General features: G+C 41.8%; 1 protein-coding gene, 1 long non-coding RNA gene and 1 pseudogene across 3 annotated transcripts in view; 2 read left to right on the top strand and 1 right to left on the bottom strand.

Moving 5' to 3' along the window:
* The window catches only part of LOC106734369 (uncharacterized), a 179,011-nt gene extending 162,339 nt beyond the window's left edge, over nucleotides 1–16,672 (bottom strand). For both annotated transcript variants that reach the window (XR_001370016.2, XR_001370015.2), the window contains exon 1: nucleotides 16,004–16,672. This is a non-coding gene — a long non-coding RNA (uncharacterized LOC106734369). The remainder of the gene's footprint in view (nucleotides 1–16,003) is intronic.
* On the top strand, nucleotides 2,188–3,218 carry LOC106734368 (small ubiquitin-related modifier 2 pseudogene; annotated as a pseudogene).
* Nucleotides 16,673–16,716: 44 nt separating the features above from the next.
* The window catches only part of ATG10 (autophagy related 10), a 319,989-nt gene continuing 319,745 nt past the window's right edge, over nucleotides 16,717–16,960 (top strand). The window contains exon 1 of the mRNA XM_006143489.2: nucleotides 16,717–16,753. The gene's annotated coding sequence lies outside the window, so the exon portion shown is untranslated. The remainder of the gene's footprint in view (nucleotides 16,754–16,960) is intronic.

Raw genomic sequence — 16,960 nt, 5'->3', positions numbered from 1 at the left:
TTTATTTTAATTTGACCACACACACACACACACACACACACACACACACACACAGAGGGAAAGTGAGAAAGCAAGCTACCAGGTTCAGGACTTGTCGCTTTCTCTCACTCTGTCTTTCTCTGTTCAAATTAAAATAATAATTAATGGTGATGATGAATAAGATTAAATAACAATTTTTTTGAGAGGTTTTCGCTACAGGGCGCATGCGTTCGCCAGACAGACAGACAGAGACATAAAGACAGAAGGCGAGAAATCACCCCCCAGGGGGGATGGTCACGCCACAATCCCTTCTCCTCCATTCTTCTCTCGGGATCTTGGGCATGCACGCACTCGCGCCCAGTCTGAGTTTTAAGCCACCGGGTCCGGGACGTGAACCAGGATCAACTACATGGGAGTCCAGCGACATAGCCATTACACTAACTGCTGGTTCCCATCTTTTTTGTCTTTACCTAGTCAGGATGAGTGGTGCTAAAACAAACCTAATCACATAAAACAGAAGAATTAATACTTTTGCCCATGTAGGAATCCAGTACTACCTATACTCTCAAATCCTATCTATCCCTTCTCAGCTTCTCCCATTCCCTTTAGAGACTATTGTAAATTTTTACTTGCTTTTTAAAAAAATTTCCTAGATAGTGTGTGTGCTCTCTAGAGAGACACAGAGATAGAGACAAGAAAGTGAGAAAGCACTCACCAGGAGGATGTTCACTCCATGAACCCTTCACCTCCATTTCTCCTCTTCAAATTTGAGGCATGCACTCACATGCCAGTTTATTTTTCAAGCTGCCAGATCAACCTGGGACTTGAACCACCCAGTCAGCCATGTGGTATCCAATCGCCTCAACACCACCATGCCACTGGCTGGCCCTTTCTTGCCTTTTCTAAGCCCCTCTACACTTTTAGAAAACGGCTCTGCTTACTTCTAATTTCACAGAAAAAGTGGAAGCTACCAGAAATGAACTTTCCTCAGCCCCTCCTTTCTGGCACTTCTTCCCTCCCAAACACAAAGGCATCTGTTTCCGCCCCATCTACATCTTTCTCCTTTGCCCTCCTTCCAGTTAATGCAAATCAGTCCTTGGGACCCAGCTTCTGTCTGCTTGAGAGCTGTGTTGTCTCAATTATCTCCTCTCCTTTTGGTTTGTGTGCTTGGCCAAAAACTGGATCAAGTCCCATTCACTTTAAATGGGAAAAACCAAGTACCCTCCCTTGGCTCTGATAATTCCCTCCTTGCCACCCTATCTCTTCCCTTGTCTTCACAGGAAAGCACCAAGTTTCTGTTTCCTTAAAACCTTTTCATGTTTTTGTTTTTGCCTGTTTTCAGAAGACTCATCAATTTTGTAACCTATCTGAAATATACTTAGACCATCACCCTAACATCAAAATTGCTTTTGCTATGGTCATCAGCATCTTCTTAATTTCCAAAGCCAATTGTCAGTTTTCAGTATTTATCCTCCTTGATTTTTTTCTTAATTTTTGACACTGTTAACCACTCTCTGAAAGCTTTTCATGGTGTTTTATTGTAGTAGTTTGTCCTTGTTCTTAATTCTCTTAGAATCTTTGTGGGCTCTTCTGCCTGCTTTTCAAATATTGATGTTTCTTATGATTTCACTCTCAGATCTCTTCTCTCACTCTGCATGCTCTCCTTTAAATAGTGTTTTTCTTGCGACCATAGCTATAACTATCGTCTACCAAAGACACCAAAATATAGGAGAGTGACTTGTTCTGAGGGTGTTGGGATCTAAAGCCAGTGTAAATAGCAAAAATAGAACAGAGTTAAAATTATCCTTGAAAATCTTTAAAATTTCCTCTACAATATGTGTACATGATTTTGAATGTATATACTATCAATCAAGAAATCCATCCCAGCCAGTTTTCCTCTACTATTGGAACAGAAGGTTGTTTCTTTAGTTGAGTGCCAGATGAAGTGGTTGGCTTGCATTTAGGGGCCATGTTATATGAGAAATATGTTTTTGCTTTTTGCCAAGCACATATAGTAAAGTTAATATAAGTTAAGTAAGCATAGGCGACAACTCTACTGCATATATCTTCAACCTGACCCCTTCAATCAGCTCTGGACTTAAGACACCAAACTGCCTACTGGGTATCTCCTTTTGGATATTCCAGTCTGTTTGTTTTAATTTTATTTTTAAAAGCTGAAGAAATGAGATAATCAACATTCAACTCAGCAAAGGCATTTATTAAATGGATACAGTGATGTGACAAGGGTACAGCTCTCATGGAGAGTATGTTCATATCATCTTGATTGATGTTCTTATTTTAGGCGGATGTCCTCTGGTATTCTGCAACTGCCCACATCCTGGTCTGCTTGGCTGGAGCCATGGGCACCTTCAGACTGGTGGAATCTCTAGGGCAGGCATTGTACAAGCCAGTAACTTCATGCCAACAGCCTTATTAAAACTAGCATGGTGCGCACGTCCTTTCCCTCCTCCACCGCTGCTGCCTCCTTCTTTTGCTGCTCCTGGTGCTGCCTGTGTGCTCATTCCAGTGAGGACCTGGTACCTCTTTTTGTGAAGTGGCAGCTGAGGAGACTCCTGCGCTCGCCATGGCCGATGAAAAGCCCAAGTAGGGAGTCAAGACTGAGAACAACGATCATATTAATTTGAAGGTCAGGGGGCAGGATGGTTCTGGGGTGCAGTTTAAGATTAAGAGGCATACACCACTTACTAAACTAATAAAAGCCTATTGTGAACGACAGGATTTGTCAGTGAGGCAGATCAGATTCCGACTTGATGGGCAGTTGATCAACGAAACAGACACACCTGCACAGTTGGAAATGGAGATACAATTGATGTGTTCCAACAGCAGACAGGAGGTGTCTACTAAAAAGGGAAACTGCTATTTTACTCCAGAACTCTGTTCTTACAGACCAAGAATGCATTCTCAATTAGAAAACCACAATTTGGTTTCACCACATCCTGACTACTGCAGTATAGTTTTCTCTATTCTTTCATTTTCCCTTCCTCATTCCTTTATTGTACATAAAATAACGTGCATGTGCACAAGCATATTGCATTTTTTTTTTAAAACTAAGTGACCAATGGTATGTTTTGACTGACATCAAATGGAGATGGGATGGGGAAAAATACTGGTTCTGTGAAAATACCCTTTCTCCATTAGTGGCATGCTCATTCAGCTCTTATCTTTATATTCCAGTAAGGTATTTTGCTCTCACTGTTTTAACAAAAAGAAAAAGAAAACACCAACAACATAAAAATCCTTGCATACCTTGTTTGATGAGAGAATTTTAATGTTTTTCATATCATTGTAAAACCAAGGACAATTTTATAACTTTTTTTGTATGTAGCTGTTACACGTAGGGCAATCTGTCTTTAAGTAGAGGTAAATTACTCTTAAAGAAAAAAAAGGAATCCTAGGTAGTTTTCCCTTCAAGTCAAGTGTCTTGTTGTTTAAATAAACTTCTTGTTTAAAATGAAAAACAAGGGACCAGCAGTTAGCATAATGGCTATGTCGCTAGATTCCCATGTAGTCGATCGCGGTTTGCATCCCGGACCCAGTGGCTTAAAACTCACGCTGGGCACGTGCGTGTGTGCTCAAGATCCCGAGAGGAGAACGGAGGAGAAGGGACTGCAGTGTGCCATTCCCCCTGGGGGGTGATTTCTCGCTTTCTGTCTCTCTGTCTCTCTCTCTCTGTCTGGCGAGCACACGCGCCCTATAGCAAAAACCTCTCCAAAAAATAAATAAATAAATAAATAAAATAAAATTAAAAACAAAACAAAACCTAGCACAATTCATAGGCATCTAGAAGACACTGCAATTCTTTCTTTTCTTTCTTTCTTTCTTAAATTGTAATTAGTCATTACTAGGCTAATATTTGTTAGTTTTTTTAAACTTTAGTTATAGTAAGTATGGAGTGCAGAATAAAGAAAAGATATGATCTCTTCTCCACCCACTCATCCCAAGCTTTGCAAGTGCTGTACTTCATCCATTGTTGTCCTATATATCATCCTCATGAGGATATCAGCCAATCAGCCAAGGAAGTTCCAGCATTTTCCTATTGACCTATTGAAAATCCAACTCTTACAAACAGGGTGTGGGTTGTGTATTTTAGGAGCCAACATCAGAGACAAGTCTATATGTAGTACACTTCACTTCCTCTTTATCACACACACCAAAGAGCATAAATAATTAAAAGCATCATAATACAGAACAGTCAAACATTACATAAAAAATGTAGGTATAGTTTTCAGCTGTGAGCAGTTTTACTCCACACTCAGCATTCCAATGAAATGTAATTATAATGGGACAAGACAGCTTTTGTGGTGTCCTTTTTCTTCCCTGTCATTGTTCATGTCCTATAATATGCCTGTCTTGTGTATATGTAATAGGATGTCTCTTTCCATCCTTCTACTATCTGGTTCTATGTATTTGTACTATCAGCCCTTCTCTGAGGAAGACTGAATCATGTAGGAACATTCTCCATGGTCAATTCTTGGTTGCAAAAGATAAGAAACTGCACATTTGGAATGCTCCATTATCACCTTTGTTAGCCATAACTTATTTTTTTTAGTTTGCTATAGAGCATATGTGCTCATTGGAGACAGAGAGAGAGAGAGAGAGAGCGCACACCCCCTCCCAGGAGTGGGGGATGGCCACACCACAATGCCTTCTCCCCCATTCTCCTCTTGGGATTTTGGGCATACACGCACACATACCAGGCATGCTTTTTAAGCTATGGGGTTCAAGATTCAAACCATGCAATTAGTCATGTGGAATCCAGCCATCTTAGTCATTATGTCACCAGCTGTCACTTTGGCCATAACATTTTGACTTTTATTTATTTTTAAAAGTTTATTTTATTCACAATAAACAGTGTGAATATGTACACTGGAAAGAGAGAGAAAGAGACAGAGAAGTTCCCTTGACAAGGTCCTGTCGTGCCACAATTCCCTTTTCCCTGGCCCTCCAGACCATCAGGGTCCTCGGCATGTGTGCCAGTGTCCCTGGTGTTTTCAGTCTGACTCAGGGATCTGAACAAGGAGCTGATCATGCGGCTTCCAGTCTGCAGTTCGGTTTGCTCCTGACCTCCCTGGTGTTTTCAGTCTGACTCAGGGATCTAAACAAGGAGGTCTTCATGCGGCTTCCAGTCTGCAGTTCAGTTTGCTCCTGACTGTGAACCAGGCTGGGCCACACTTTGGCTTTTCTTCCTTAAAAATTGATTTCTTTCCCTTCATTGATATTCTCTTTACAGAACAACAGGATGAAATTTAAATTTAAGATAACAATCCTTTCTTTCTGTCAAGTGTTTCAGTATAGTTCAGATGATAAATAATTTGCTTCCATTTAAAACCACCAACATTAATTTTAATGTTTTAAATTGAAGGTAACACTGTTTTTATCATACGAAGTAACGTGTCCGTGATAATGCATTGTTTTCTCTTAACTCAAATATCACAAAAAGTTGTTAGTTCCAGGAAACAGTGGTATGTGTTGCTCAAGAGAAGTTGGACCCCACATGGTGACTGTGGTTCAAATACCTGGCTGGGTAGGCCTGAAACATACCAGGTATGTGTGTGAGTGGCCAAGATCTGATGGGCTGGAGGAATGGAAAAGGAGACTGTTTTATGTCTAGATCCTGTGGGGGGCATTAACCTCCCCACCCATCACACATATGTGTTCATGTGCTCTATCATAAGTAGAGAAAAAATATTCCAAAGAGTAAAGAACAAAAGTCTTCCACAATTCCCTTACCTAGAGGTAGCCATTAAATAATTTTTGGATAGAATCTTTTAGCTGACTGTAAATGAAATCATTTTTCTACACCCTGTTTTGTATCTTTCCATGTTGAAAACAACACAGAAAGATTGGCTTTGTAGCTTAGTGGTTAAGTGAGTTAAGTGAGCTGGATCCCACATGGCCAACTACAATTCCAGTTCTGGCCCTGGTGACTTGAAAAACACAGCAGGTGCATGTGCGTTTGTGCCCCAAATCCCATCGTCATGGAGAAATGATTGTGGCATGACCATGCCCCTTGAAGGGTGCTTTCTCCCTCTCCTTTTCTTTGTGTCTCTTTCTGGTGAGAACATGTGCCCTGTTGAAATTAAATAATAGTAATAATAATAAAACACAGATCATGTGATTAGATTCATTATATTATCCCATTACCTCTACGTATCAGTCTCATATATTGCAAATGTACATTTTTTGGTTTCTACAATCCTGCAAAGCTAAGGTTATTACTAATTCCATTATAGAAATATAGATCCTGAAGTTTAGAGAAGGTGACTGCCCAAAATTTATATACCAGATAAGTGACAGGAATAAATCTTACAACTTCTTGCCTCCAAGTTGGTACCCTTTCCTTAGTGTACCTCCTGTCTCTCTGATGAGCTAATACAGATGAAGGGGCTGAGTAAGTGCATATTATTGCTACTTATTTTGAAAGGCAGCCTAAAGGGAGCCATTGCTACAGGCCAACTTCTGATTTGGTCTAAATCTAGGGCAGCTTCCTGAATTAAATCTGCACAAAGGCTTCTGGAGTTGAAGACCAAAGTTGTCTTAATGCAAAACATCATTAGGGAACCAGCAGTTAGCGTAATGGCTATGTCGCTGGACTCCCACGTAGTCGACCGCGGTTCGCGTCCCGGACCCAGGGGCTTAAAACTCACGCCGGGTGCGTGTGCATGCGTGCCCAAGATCCCGAGAGGAGAATGGAGGAGAAGGGATTTCGGTGTGACCATCCCCCCTGGGGGGTGATTTCTTGCTTTCTGTCTCTATGTCTCTCTCTGTCTGTCTGGCAAGTGCACGTGCCCTATAGCAAAAAAACTCTAAAAAAAAAATCATTATAACACAACAATATCAATATACAAGTGAATCCTGCAATCAGAAGTAATTCCTAATCAGTAAACAGCCATATAACATTAAAGAAAACAAATCATTATTGAACAAGGACATTCAAGTCCTTCCTAACATTAAGGACGGACCCTGGGGCATGTGCACTAATCTCGTCTTACTACTTTCTTACGAAGTATTGGTAGATGTTGAGTAAAAAAGGTCAGCATGGGAGAGCATCTTGCTGAACAATAATAGGGAGTCTAACTTGGGACCCAGATGGCAAAGGATGTTTGAACCAAAATTTTTGAAGAGTTTATGAAGATTCTATGGTTCTTTATTATCAGAAGATTCTTTTATTCTCTACCGATTGTCTTCCAAATGAGTGGATTCTGCGTATAGGGTGTTGTGAATATTGTGCTGAAGTCTTTTATCCACATTGTCTAGAGATGTTGTATGAGGGTACTTCAAATTTGGGAAAAATGGAATTAAAGTACGAGTTTATTTTAGTGCAAAAGTTTTTGAATTTTTCATAATACTCATTTTTTTTTCTTTCTTTTTAAAAAACTTGCTATAGGGGCCGGCAGGTGGCGTGGTGGTTAAGGGCGCTGGACTCCCATATGGCCAATCATGGTTCGAGTCCCAGACCTGGTGCTTGCTTTCCCACTCTTTCTCTCTTGCTCTGTCCCTCTCTGGTCAAATAAAAACAAATAAATAAATAAAGTTAAATAAAATAACTCTTAAAACAAAAAAACTTGCTATAGGGAATAAGCGCTCACTAGAGAGAAACAGAAAGAGGGAAGTGAAAAGCAACCTCCAGGGGGAACAGCCATGGCACATTTCCTTCTTGTCCATTCTCTTCTCAGAATTTTGGACATGTATGCACACATTTCTGGCATGATTTTCAAGTACCAGATCTGGACTCAAACTGTGGTCAGTCACATGAGAGCCTCATGCCTTAACCACCATGCCACCTGCTACTCCTAGCATGATTTTCAAGCTGCTGGGTCTGGGACTCAAACTGCACACTTGGCCATGTGGGATCCAGGTGCCTTAACTACCATGCCACCAGCTAGTCCATATAGTATGCATTTTCTTTTCTTTTTTTTTTTTTTTTTTTGGAGAGATTTTCACTATAGGGTGCATGCGCTCGCCAGACAGACAGAGAGAGACATAGAGACAGAAAGCGAGAAATCACCCCCCAGGGGGGATGGTCACGCCGCAATCCCTTCTCTTCCATTCTCCTCTTGGGATCTTGGGCACGCATGCACACGCGCCCAGCGTGAGTTTTAAGCCACTGGGTCCGGGACGTGAACTGCGGTCTACTACGTGGGAGTCCAGCGACATAGCCATTACGCTAACTGCTGCAGGTTCCCAATATACATTTTCTATAAACTTTGTGAAGACCTCTTTGTCCAGCATCCCTTTATCACAGATAGTTGGTTATTGATCTACTGTCTCATTGACTTCTTCTTGGGCCTGTCATCATCTTTTACCATTTTCCATTCAAAGACTCTTTGGACACAATTTGGTACATTTTCCAGGGCAATTTTTTTCCTATTCCTCCAAAGACCATTCAGCAATTCTGGACATTTCAGTGAGACTTGGAAATGAAAGTGCACACTGAATTTATCCCCATGAGGTTTATGGGTGTAAATTGCCAGACTCCCATGAAAAGATCATTTTCATAGAAAGGTAAAATCATGACATTTATACATATACAAAAATAAACACATGAGGAAACCAGACAAAAGGAAATAGAGCTTATTTCTTCCACTGGAGGGATGGGGCAGGCAATTAAAATTACTACCAGAGAAGGTAGAATACAGGTATTTATCATTACCTACAATTACAAACAACTGCAAAATAGCTCAAAGATAACAAACAAGGCTAGAATTTGATAACCCAGAAGGACATGCTAGAGTTATGCATAATTTTTCTACACTCCAAAAAAGTAAAAGGACATAGGGTCCTCTCAAATAATTCCAGTGGGAAAACTCAAGCATCCTGGGTATATAAAACCACTGCCAGACTGATCTTTCAGAACACTGAGTTCTCCTGAGAAATTAAAACACAAATTATGGTTCCCAAATGACCTCAAATGCTTGAAAGAGTAAAATGTCCAACCAAGAACGTCATAAAACACAGATGAAGCAATTATTAATGTTCATGAAGTAAAATGTTCTGATCCTTATTTAAATTTCTCTAATTGGATAATTTCTTGTAATGTGTTATACCCTTTGGAGTGAAAAACTAGGCCTTTGGGCCAGCAGGTGGCATGGAGGTTAAGGTGGCTGGATCCCACATGGCTGACTGCACAGTTCGAGTCCCAGACTTGGTGGCGTGAAAAACACACCAGGCACATGTGTGTGTGTATGCTCAAAATCCTGAAAGGAGAAGGCATTGTGGTGTGGCTATCCCCTATGGAGAATAATTTCTCATTTTCCCTTTGTTTTCCTTTGTCTCGATATTTCTCCAATAAATGCATGTGCTCTATAGCAAAAATCTAAAACTTCAAAACAAACAAACAAATACGAAGACTAAACCAAAACAAACTAAAACTAGGCCCTTAAGAAAAAGATCTTCAACATACAAGCATAGATAGAATCTCATTGCAATACATTTGTTGAGGTTAAGAAAATAATGCCCCAAAGTATGGTGCTTTGGCAACTAAGCACTTTGAACTGAAGGATATTGGAAGTGCCTCAAAAGCGATCTCTTTCTAACCTTCTCCTGCTTCTCCAAGGCAGGCCAAATAAATTAAAATTCCTTTTCCCCGAAGTGGGCTTTAGAAACTAGAACCCTTCTCCCAAGTTAGCCATAAATATTACTCTAACTTTCCTCCATCTTTCTGGGTAACAGCTGGCCATAAAGAAATTTTCTAACCACCTTGACTGATAGTAGGTTATAATACTCTCATTCCAGAAGGGGTCCTGCCCTATATCTGAGAGGAATGAATGTTGTAGAGATACCAAGAAGAATCCAAATAGACAGGACTTGTTGATTTTCCTCACTCAGGCTATTACCATTAGATCATTTCTTTTTTGTCCAGTCACATTTCTACATGGCTATCCATCCTTCATCAAACCTAAGCATAAAAATGGATAATTATCCCTGCGTACTTAGGCCTTTATTTCTGAAGACTCCTATGTCACATAAAACTTTTTTTCTCAAACTTATTTATTTCTTCCATGAGTGAAAGAGACCAAAAGAGAGAGAGCACCTTTAACAGGGTCTTGATACCATGACTCATTCCCAGCCTTCATGCTAGAGTTATGCATAATTTTTCTACACTCCAAAAAAGGACATAGGTTCATGGGCAAGCATGTGGCTGGCATGCTCAGTGAGGTCTCTGGACTTGAACCGGTAATGTCTCATGTGGGATTGCCTCTTACAGTGTCTTGCTTTAACTACCTTGCCAAAGTCTGGCTTTTATCATGTGAAATGTTGACTAAATAAATTCACTAAAGGCCCAGCCACTGTAGTATACTATGGTTGACATTGCTATTCAGCAATTTGAGGACACAAGGGAGGCCCAGGTTGGATTTCCAGCTTAGTCTAAAAGCCAGGTGTGTGCTTAGCTCTGGTGGCACAGGTGGCAGCACGTTGAACTGCAATGCTTGAAACCAAATTTCTCACTGTGGGTTCAGATCCTGAGTCAATCTGAAAACATGCCAGGTGTGTGTATACCAAGATCTCAATAAGCTAGAAGGCTGTGAGAAGGGGCTCATGGTGTGATGAGACACTGTCAAGGGTGCCTCTCTCTCTCACATGCATCCTCATGCATTTTCTCCTATAAATAAAATAAACAAACTTAAAAAAAAAAAAAAGCCAGGTATAGTGGCACATGCTTGCAGTCCCAGCTACTTGGGATGCTGAGGCAGGAGGACTCTGATATAGCTAGATCTTAGCTAAAAAAATAGTAATAAGAAAAAAAAATCTAAAAAAAAAAAAAGATAAAGCACATAAATTTGTTACACTTTCCTTTTGTTAATCTGTCTTTTGTTGTAGGAGTATTGGCTGTAACTCTTATTTTTATTTTTTGAGAGATTTTTACTATTGGGCACATGCACTTACCAGAGAAACAGAGACAGAAAGCAAGAAGTCACTCTCCACCCCACCTCCCCAGGGGGATGGCAACACGCAATTCCCTCTCCTTCATTCTCCTCCTGGAATTCGGGGCACACATGCACAGGTGCCCAGCATGAGTTTTAAACCTCTGGGTCTAAAACTTGAACTACAGTTGACCATGTGGGAGTCCAGTGCCTTAACCAATACCCCACCAGCAGGCCCCACTGGTTCTAACTCTTATGATGGGAAAAAAGGTATCATACCTTTCCACCCCTTTCTCATGTGTGTGTACACAGCCAGACAGACAGAGAGAGACATAGAGACAGAAAGCGAGAAATCACCCCCCAGGGGGGATGGTCACGCCGCAATCCCTTCTCTTCCATTCTCCTCTTGGGATCTTGGGCACGCATGCACACGCGCCCAGCGTGAGTTTTAAGCCACTGGGTCCGGGACGTGAACTGCGGTCTACTACGTGGGAGTCCAGCGACATAGCCATTACGCTAACTGCTGCAGGTTCCCAATATACATTTTCTATAAACTTTGTGAAGACCTCTTTGTCCAGCATCCCTTTATCACAGATAGTTGGTTATTGATCTACTGTCTCATTGACTTCTTCTTGGGCCTGTCATCATCTTTTACCATTTTCCATTCAAAGACTCTTTGGACACAATTTGGTACATTTTCCAGGGCAATTTTTTTCCTATTCCTCCAAAGACCATTCAGCAATTCTGGACATTTCAGTGAGACTTGGAAATGAAAGTGCACACTGAATTTATCCCCATGAGGTTTATGGGTGTAAATTGCCAGACTCCCATGAAAAGATCATTTTCATAGAAAGGTAAAATCATGACATTTATACATATACAAAAATAAACACATGAGGAAACCAGACAAAAGGAAATAGAGCTTATTTCTTCCACTGGAGGGATGGGGCAGGCAATTAAAATTACTACCAGAGAAGGTAGAATACAGGTATTTATCATTACCTACAATTACAAACAACTGCAAAATAGCTCAAAGATAACAAACAAGGCTAGAATTTGATAACCCAGAAGGACATGCTAGAGTTATGCATAATTTTTCTACACTCCAAAAAAGTAAAAGGACATAGGGTCCTCTCAAATAATTCCAGTGGGAAAACTCAAGCATCCTGGGTATATAAAACCACTGCCAGACTGATCTTTCAGAACACTGAGTTCTCCTGAGAAATTAAAACACAAATTATGGTTCCCAAATGACCTCAAATGCTTGAAAGAGTAAAATGTCCAACCAAGAACGTCATAAAACACAGATGAAGCAATTATTAATGTTCATGAAGTAAAATGTTCTGATCCTTATTTAAATTTCTCTAATTGGATAATTTCTTGTAATGTGTTATACCCTTTGGAGTGAAAAACTAGGCCTTTGGGCCAGCAGGTGGCATGGAGGTTAAGGTGGCTGGATCCCACATGGCTGACTGCACAGTTCGAGTCCCAGACTTGGTGGCGTGAAAAACACACCAGGCACATGTGTGTGTGTATGCTCAAAATCCTGAAAGGAGAAGGCATTGTGGTGTGGCTATCCCCTATGGAGAATAATTTCTCATTTTCCCTTTGTTTTCCTTTGTCTCGATATTTCTCCAATAAATGCATGTGCTCTATAGCAAAAATCTAAAACTTCAAAACAAACAAACAAATACGAAGACTAAACCAAAACAAACTAAAACTAGGCCCTTAAGAAAAAGATCTTCAACATACAAGCATAGATAGAATCTCATTGCAATACATTTGTTGAGGTTAAGAAAATAATGCCCCAAAGTATGGTGCTTTGGCAACTAAGCACTTTGAACTGAAGGATATTGGAAGTGCCTCAAAAGCGATCTCTTTCTAACCTTCTCCTGCTTCTCCAAGGCAGGCCAAATAAATTAAAATTCCTTTTCCCCGAAGTGGGCTTTAGAAACTAGAACCCTTCTCCCAAGTTAGCCATAAATATTACTCTAACTTTCCTCCATCTTTCTGGGTAACAGCTGGCCATAAAGAAATTTTCTAACCACCTTGACTGATAGTAGGTTATAATACTCTCATTCCAGAAGGGGTCCTGCCCTATATCTGAGAGGAATGAATGTTGTAGAGATACCAAGAAGAATCCAAATAGACAGGACTTGTTGATTTTCCTCACTCAGGCTATTACCATTAGATCATTTCTTTTTTGTCCAGTCACATTTCTACATGGCTATCCATCCTTCATCAAACCTAAGCATAAAAATGGATAATTATCCCTGCGTACTTAGGCCTTTATTTCTGAAGACTCCTATGTCACATAAAACTTTTTTTCTCAAACTTATTTATTTCTTCCATGAGTGAAAGAGACCAAAAGAGAGAGAGCACCTTTAACAGGGTCTTGATACCATGACTCATTCCCAGCCTTCATGCTAGAGTTATGCATAATTTTTCTACACTCCAAAAAAGGACATAGGTTCATGGGCAAGCATGTGGCTGGCATGCTCAGTGAGGTCTCTGGACTTGAACCGGTAATGTCTCATGTGGGATTGCCTCTTACAGTGTCTTGCTTTAACTACCTTGCCAAAGTCTGGCTTTTATCATGTGAAATGTTGACTAAATAAATTCACTAAAGGCCCAGCCACTGTAGTATACTATGGTTGACATTGCTATTCAGCAATTTGAGGACACAAGGGAGGCCCAGGTTGGATTTCCAGCTTAGTCTAAAAGCCAGGTGTGTGCTTAGCTCTGGTGGCACAGGTGGCAGCACGTTGAACTGCAATGCTTGAAACCAAATTTCTCACTGTGGGTTCAGATCCTGAGTCAATCTGAAAACATGCCAGGTGTGTGTATACCAAGATCTCAATAAGCTAGAAGGCTGTGAGAAGGGGCTCATGGTGTGATGAGACACTGTCAAGGGTGCCTCTCTCTCTCACATGCATCCTCATGCATTTTCTCCTATAAATAAAATAAACAAACTTAAAAAAAAAAAAAAGCCAGGTATAGTGGCACATGCTTGCAGTCCCAGCTACTTGGGATGCTGAGGCAGGAGGACTCTGATATAGCTAGATCTTAGCTAAAAAAATAGTAATAAGAAAAAAAAATCTAAAAAAAAAAAAAGATAAAGCACATAAATTTGTTACACTTTCCTTTTGTTAATCTGTCTTTTGTTGTAGGAGTATTGGCTGTAACTCTTATTTTTATTTTTTGAGAGATTTTTACTATTGGGCACATGCACTTACCAGAGAAACAGAGACAGAAAGCAAGAAGTCACTCTCCACCCCACCTCCCCAGGGGGATGGCAACACGCAATTCCCTCTCCTTCATTCTCCTCCTGGAATTCGGGGCACACATGCACAGGTGCCCAGCATGAGTTTTAAACCTCTGGGTCTAAAACTTGAACTACAGTTGACCATGTGGGAGTCCAGTGCCTTAACCAATACCCCACCAGCAGGCCCCACTGGTTCTAACTCTTATGATGGGAAAAAAGGTATCATACCTTTCCACCCCTTTCTCATGTGTGTGTACACACATGCTCTATCATGAATAACAAAAAACATTCATTGGTTAAAGGAAAATAACTTTGAGTGTAATGAAGTTTTATAACTCTATTTTGGAGTGTGTTTTGGTTTGCTTTTAACATGAGTTTTGACAAAACAATGCAAAACCTCAAAGAGCAGAGGAAACTGTGTGAAATAGGGACATTTAAAGTATAAAGGACAAACAAGCCTGGAGGTGAAAGAAAATGACCAGAGACTGGAAGATGAATCAGGGGACTTCGATTTTTATCAAAGCTAAGGAAGGCAAAACCACTTAGAAGTAAGCAACACGTCTCGAAGAAACAGAGAAACTGAATAAAATAAGTACTGAAAGGGATTTAATCATTAGGATACATGATCTTTTTTTGGGTTTTCTATCTATTAATATAAAATGAATAGCTCATGAGGTTATCACGTGATTGTATAAAAAGCTGTTGGACTATAGTAAATGTTCACTTAAATTTTAACTTCCTCTCTCTTTATTGGTGATTAATTCATTGTTTTTTACTAGTGAGGAACACTGTGATTAGGGATGGTATGATGATGGACACAGCTTGAAAGCACTTTATAATGTTATAGGGAAAACACACAAGGCAGTTACTGTTCTTTGCCATGAGTGAGATGGTAAGAGGAAGCACACAAAGATGGCTTGATTTCTGTAGTTCTTTTAGTTTCTTTGGTTTTGGCAAGGGAATTAAAAAACTTCGAAATATCTCTAGTGCAGAAAAACATGGTGAAGTTGGTGCATGAAGGTGTTTCTCCCACCAGTCAGTAGTGTGGTGGCTAAGGTGGCTGGGTCCCAAAAGGTTCAAGTCCCAGTTTTGGTGGCTTGAAAAGTATGCCCAGCAAGTGTGTGTGTGCAGCCAAAAAACTCCCAAGAGACGGGAGGAGAAGGGATTGTGGCCTGCCATACCCTCTAAGGGTCATTTGTCACTTTCCCTCTGTCTTGCTCCAGTGAGCGTACACACGTCTATCTATGAAATGAATTTATATCCAGTTGTTCAAAAATATTAGTGGAATTTTTACAAGAGTTACCTTTTAGAAAATTGACTTTTACACTATTTTATGTGCAATAAAATTTATCCTATTTACAAGTTTTGACAAAATAGTGGATTAATCAACATGATCAAGATATAAAACAGTTGTATTATAATCCCTCCCTCCAAAAAAATGTTGCCTCTTTTTAAGTCTAACTCAACCCCCTTGTTCTGCAACCATTCACTGAAGGTCAATATTCTGACCCCTTTGAGAAACCTTTTTATTTTGAAATAATTACAGACTCATCGGAATTTTCAAAAACAGTATCTTAAGTTCCTTGTACCTATCACCTAGTTTTCTCCAGTGGCGACACCTTACACAGCTATTGTGCAAGATCAAAACCACATAGACAGGTTTTCCTTTCAGTTTTTGGCCAGTGTTTACTCTCTCCGAGAAACTTATTTTTGTTGTTTAAAGATGTTACTTTTTCCTCCCATGTCTGAAATTTCAGTTCACTCATCCCTGTTACTATCATATTTTTCTCTTTCTCCACTGTTTCCCCCAACTTACTTTTGTTTCTATTTAACCCCTTTTAGGTATGTGGTATAGATTATACTGTTGTCATACCCGAATTCCTAACTTCTTCCTCCCGAAAGTTGGAAGGGAGCAGGCGCTCGTGCTCAGCCGTGCTCACAGTACTTTCTGCAGGTGTGAAGCTGGCAGCGTTCTCCGAGCCCTTCCGTGCGGGTGGCACCGCGTGGTTCATCCTGCTTCTGCACTAGTTTTTCTCCATTGGGCACTCCTTTATTTTCCAGGTATTTGGCAGTCTGCAGGAGGAGGATGCGCAGGGACCACTGAATTGGCTGGCACTCCTCTCCCAAACTTCAATTTGCCTCCGTTCCACCCTCTCCAGAGCCACCTTTGCGGGCCATTGAGAACATGGCCTACGTTTGGTGGGGGAGACTGGGAGCCAAGCCGGTGGAGCGAGGGGCGGGACCTCGGCCTCGGCCTCCGCGGCGGGCGGGTGAGAAGCCTCGCTCTGCCCCAGTCCTTGCCCCAGCTCGGCCCCGGAGCGCGCCGCCTACTACGTCACCTGCCTGCGCCAGGCGGCCCCCGAGGCGCTCGGTAAAGCGCAGCGCGCACGCTCGGACTCGGGTGCTTCTGGTGGGCCTGGTCTCACGCGGGCCCCCCTCGCTGGCTCGCCTCCTCGCGGGCTCCCTCGTGGTCCCCGCAAGCCCCGTCCCTGACTTCCCTCGGGCTGCTGGCACGGAGGTGGCCTCGCAGTGCGCTGGTGTCTCCCCGCTTCTCCTCCCCCAACCCCGTCGCCCCGCCCCGCCCCGCCGGGCTGGGCCGCGGGGTCGGGCCGAGCGGAGCGGGGTGAGTATTCGCACAACTGATGCCGGTCGCCTCCTTCCGGCCGGCTTCCCGCAGGGTCCTCGCCCCACTTGTAGGACCGGGAGGAAGGGCAGGCGTGGGAGGGCGGAAACGGCGCAGCCAGGAACAAAAGGCCAGGGAAGGGGCTGTCGCCGGTGTGCTGGCGGACGCGTTGGAGGCGCTGCCCGCTGGCGAGCGGGGAAGGGGCGG

This window comes from Tupaia chinensis, unplaced genomic scaffold, assembly GCF_000334495.1.
Source record: "Tupaia chinensis unplaced genomic scaffold, TupChi_1.0 Scaffold000099_1, whole genome shotgun sequence".
NCBI classification, from domain to species: domain Eukaryota; kingdom Metazoa; phylum Chordata; class Mammalia; order Scandentia; family Tupaiidae; genus Tupaia; species Tupaia belangeri.
The sequence above is the reverse complement of the archived record's forward strand: the minus strand, read 5'-3'. Positions and strand labels throughout refer to the sequence as shown.